This window comes from Berghia stephanieae, unplaced genomic scaffold (assembly GCF_034508935.2).
Source record: "Berghia stephanieae isolate SIO BIC M18660-M18661 unplaced genomic scaffold, UCSD_Bste_1.3 scaffold236, whole genome shotgun sequence".
NCBI lineage: Eukaryota > Metazoa > Mollusca > Gastropoda > Nudibranchia > Aeolidiidae > Berghia > Berghia stephanieae.
In genome coordinates this window covers 2,100-7,500 of record NW_027623468.1, presented here as the reverse complement: position 1 = coordinate 7,500, position 5,401 = coordinate 2,100, and the positions used below count along the sequence as shown (strand labels likewise).

The 5,401-nt window shown below is 38.1% G+C and overlaps 1 pseudogene; it reads left to right on the top strand.

The window, feature by feature from the left end:
• Positions 1 to 2,169: 2,169 nt before the first annotated feature.
• LOC144961378 (uncharacterized) lies at positions 2,170 to 4,505 on the top strand (annotated as a pseudogene).
• Positions 4,506 to 5,401: the final 896 nt, after the last annotated feature.

Genomic DNA, 5,401 nt, shown 5'->3' with positions numbered 1-5,401 from the left:
TGGGGTGCTACTAGTGTATCACAAAGTACTTTCCTCAAGACTCAAGACCTAACAGACCAGCCACCACTGTGTGAGCAAGAGACATGGGTCCAGAATCGAACCAGTTCCCTTTGCATGTAAAGCGAGTGCTTTACCAACTGAGCTATAGGAACCAGATAATTATATGTAAAAAAGAAAAGAAGCACAGAAGATTATTTTAACAGAGAGATGATTTACAAGGAAAAAAATATCATCTCCCAAAACAATAACTATGCGTTTGACTGTTTCCCTCCCAGCCAGGTAAAAACCAAGCAATCTCATTCCAAGACAAAGACAGAATGCAAATTGGAAAACAGATATACGGGGATAGAAGTAGAAGACACAGTATGTACCTCCCTGCCCACTATGGAAGGTCAGGAACCCCACCCAAGGAGTAGTAGTACTAGTACTACACCTCAAAATTTATTTCGTCAACCCAGCTTCTAAAGTCTTCCTCCGCCCTAAGGACGGTTTCGTAGCCACCTTCAAGTTTAGTGACTGGGCAGTGGAGGACGATGTGATCGCTGGTCTCTGGTGTTGCCAGACATTTCTGGCAGGTATCACTGTTTCGAAGTTTCTATCTGCACATATTTGATGCAGTTCTGCCATGTCCAGTTAAGAGGCGATTTGAGGAAATCCAGTATTTCCTGGCGTTATTGAATGCAGGCACTCTTTTGGTTGGATCTTTAATGATGTTTCCCCCTCTTGGTGTTTCCCTGTTCCACATTTCTCTCCAGTTTTCCTCCACACCGAAGTCTGCCATTTTTGTTAGGTGGAAAGGTCTTCTCGATTTGAGTCTTGTTGTTGAAGTTGCCTGCTTTATTATTGATTTTATGGGAATGTTACCCAAGGTGTAAATTTAGCATTTATTTGCTTATTGTCTTAGGTATAGCTTTGAGATCTCGGGTATGACATTCTGACTTGTTTGAGTCCCTCTGTGACTGTGAGTGCATCCCTGGAAAAAAGCTCTTTACTTACTTTTTCTTATCATAACCCCCCCCCTTGATCTTTTATAAACAGCAATCTCCACTAAACATGCCAAAAACGCTTTACAAGTGGTCAACAGCAACACTTAACATGTAGGATGAGACACGACACTTAGGCGATATTACACTTTTTTTTGGACAATGACAACGTTGTTAATGACCAGCTACTCATTTTACACCCACATAAGGTGAGAAAATGTGAGTAAAGAGCTTTTCCAAAGGGATCAACTTTACACCACTCGGGATGCGAACCCAGACATTTTGGTCCAAAGACGAATGACATACCTCCAGACCACATAACTGCACCTACAAAACTACCTGGATGGTAATCTTAAAAGATAGTAATAGCCCCTTATTGTCGTCATGTCTGATCTACATACTCAATGTATTCCCACCTGGTGGAGAATGTCTTACCACAAGACCATAACGTGCATAAACACATCAATGTCAGAAACGTTTACATTTTGTTTTTTTCAGAGAGGGTCATGAAAGAACACTTAATTCTGAAGCAACCAATCCCGAAAATGGATCCGAACCAGAACCTATGGATACTGAAGCGGTCAACAGGGAGACTGAAAGAAAATGAACTCAGGGTTGTTCCAAATTTAGGTATGATTTTAATAACACATGAAAGAAATGACATATTGTATAATTTTTAATATGTGGAAAGAGCACAGTGAGCCTGTTGAACAGTTGAACGTTCAAGATTTTGGGCATCCAAAGTGCTGGTAGATACAACCTGCCACTCATGACTAGATTTCACCACGCTCTCTGGAGGGTCAAAATTTATCGGACTTGGAAGTGCCAAATCCCAGCAACTGATAGAAGTTTCAGATGGCACAGTCTTCTCACCAATGAGAGGAGCCTAGGAAATAAAAAAAAGAAAGCATGAAAAGAATAAGAATATTTTTTAAAAAATCAATGATTTTATGAATATGTGATAAATTTGTTTTAACTGCCTGAAAAAAAAAAAACATAGATTGTCTGAAGTCAAACAACTTGCTGCCTTGAGCAATTTCTATCAATTTCTATTTAAAATACTTTTCTCGGGCCCATTAGAATGGAAACATAAATGTTTTCTCCAATTCCCTTCCTCTTGACTTGCAACTACCTTTAAAAAAAAGGCAAAGTTGTACAGGTGTCAGTCTTAATCTGCATATCCAAAATGTCGGGTATTAGATATGCAGGCTACCCAGTCTCTATGTAGCTGGACACACACATGGCAAGGTCTGGATTTAAAATAAAACACTGATCATACATAGAATACCTATGACGGAGAAAAAAACAAACTTCTAACTGGATAGTACTGTCAATGCAATTCCAGGAATTGTAAGTAGGTAAAAGTAAAAGTGGGTGGTCTCAATAGATTCAATATTCTTACCCAGATTAATTACAGTTCGTTGATTTAGTCTCTGCTGGACAACTAATTGCAAACATAATTTCATTTTATTTCAGATTCTAACATGACACTGTTAGCAGTAGTTGCAGAGAATTTATCACTGAAAGAAGAGGTCTTTTTGCTTAAGCAACAACTGAAGGAGTCTAAGAGACTTCACGCCCAAGAATTATTAAAAGGACAGGAGCTTAAGAGGCTGCTGTTGTCAAAACCCCCAAAACGGATGCAGATAAAGGCAGTCACTCACGTCTGACCATTGAACACCTGCACCATCACGGACCGAAAGAAGCTGTTAAGAGCTACACTGGTTTCGTGTATGAAGATTTTGTAAAAATATTCACCTTTCTCGTACCAAGCAATACAGAATTGTAATTTACCATATCAACACAAAAGAAAGCAACATATTGCTTGCCCATTATAGATCAATTTTTACTAGTTATGATGAAATTGCGCCATAATTACACTTTCTTGCATCTTGCCAATTTATCTAAAATATCAAGAAATGATGCAGGATGTCTATTTAGGGCATGGATCAATTACCTGTATTTCAGGCTTGGCAATTTGCCAGTATGGCCTGATCGGGACACCATTGAGAATAACATGCCACAAAGTTTTTTAAAAGTTTTCCGGACACACTAGTTTTTCTTGATGGTACAGAGATAAAGACAAACAGACCCAAGGCCTTAAAACATCAAAGTCTATTGTCTTCAGACTATAAGTCCGCGACTACGTTGAAAGCTCTTGTGGGAGTGGAGCCTTCTGAGGAATTTACTTTTGTAAGTATGTTGTTTTCGCGCTCCATCTCTGACAAGGAGATTACAACGCGGAGTGGTCTGCTAGTCCTATTGCAGAAATTGATTAAAACCAATATAGTCAAACTGGGAGATGGGGTAATGGTGGACAAGGGTTTCACAATTCAAAGCGAGTTTGAGAATTTGGGGCCTAGACTCTGGATTCCCCCATTTGTCTCTGGAGGTACCCAGATGACAGCCTTGGAGGTCTCTGAGACAAAAAAAAATTGCCAGACACAGAATTGTTGTCGAAAACGCAATAGGAAGTCACTGAACAATATATAAGAAGATTGCATTTTTTTAAATCATAAAGGCCTAATAACTTCTGTTCATCCAATATAAACGACTTTTCACCAGTTGTATATTAAAATTTCAGAGAGGTATATTAATAAATCTACAGTTTATGACTATATTTCTTTGAAATAAATTTATTGTTTTTCCTATTTTTATTTCTCTTTGTTTAATTGCTATAAAAATACTTTTATTGCAAATGAATTGTTCCAAAATGACCAAGAAAGGAATTAAAAGCAAGTTGCTCACCATAATTTGGATTGATATTATTATCTTTATTGGATACAATCACATCTAAAACTTAAATCGCAGATTGATCGTCTACCAAAGCAGCAAAGATCCCAGGTTCTGTCGAGTTAGTTTTAGTTTTTTAACCATGTTGTCCACACTATGGTGACAGGATAGCTGGGTCTCATAGATATGATGGAAATCATCCCTACAAATCGTTAGTAAGCAATCATTATTTTTGTTTCATGCTTCGGAAACTGAAGTGAATCCCAGCTATATATGCATGATACTTACAAACAAAAATTTAGAATCTTGCAAACCAACCAATTTTCCCCAGCTGGATGGGTTTTATGGCCTTCCATGGTGGGAAGAGAGGTCACTTACTGTGTTTTCTATCCCCCAAATCTGTTTTCCCTTTCCATGTCCCTCTCTGTCTTTGTTTTAGGTTAAATTTGCTCATATTTCCCCCCTCGTCCTGGCAGGGACCCTCAGTTGACAGGGAGACAATCAACATGTATAAATCCTTTTTTAGATGCTATCTCTCCCTGTATATCATCTTTCTGTTATGAAAATTAATAGTTATTAGTTTTGTATATATATATATGTCAATATTTGAGCATATTCTTCATTGCAGTATCCTTTGCTTGAGTGGGACTTTTAACAATGCCAAAATAAGCACATCAGTATATTGTTCACGGTATCTTCTGTTCCCCCTTTGAACCATATTCTTTTGTCTTGCTTTTCCTTTGATGCTTTCAACTTCAGATCTCCCCCTATCATCTGGCACTCAAATGATTTAACAGTGTCGCAAGCGCTGCAAATCCCATAAAATCAAACAATCTATCTTTGTAACAATGCAGATTGTTTTGTCCCATTGATTTGAATGCATTTTATTACCTGTTGTCCTCAATAGCTGCCATGACTGGTCACCGCTTTACATTTCTACGGGGTTTGGCAATAACCATGGAGGTAATGGGCTCGGGATCAGTTCTTGGGCCACAAGGTTTACTCCATTGTTGTGGAAGGCATGTGCAGCTTGGATCTGCAGGTATATCTTGTAATCCAGCTTGCAGCCAATTCTCCAGTGTAAGGATTACTGCAACAACATGGGAACATTCACCAGATATGCTGCAAGTAAAATTTAAAAAGAAATGAAAACAACACTTGTTTGCAAAACCTACTCGAATGAAAATTATATCACATTTAGATGATGAGTCATATTATTTTTTAAATGGTGTTTAGAATGGCTAACCCCCGTTTTAAGTTGAATTTAAAAATATTATGCCAAATCGAGCTAATGGATCACACTTGACAAAAGGTGTTCAAGGTAAAATGCATGCTATAAAGTGAATTAAAAGTTAAAATAATCAAAAATATTTAAAATTGAGATAATCACTCTACAATAAATCAATAAACTACATTCACTCTCCGCAATTAAAAATTAATCTAATCCGAGTCTCATATTTTTTCGTGCGGCTATGTGGTCTTGAGGTATGACACTCGTTTTTGGATTGGAAGGTCCTGGGTTCGAGCCTCACTCAGCGCATAGTTGAGTCCTTGGAAAAGGCTCGTTACTCACATTCTCTCACTGTACTCAGGTGTAAAATTAGTACCTGGCCGTTAACAGGGTTGCCTCTGTCAGAAACAAAAAATGTAATATTGCCTTACAGGCGTCATGACCCGTCCTAAAT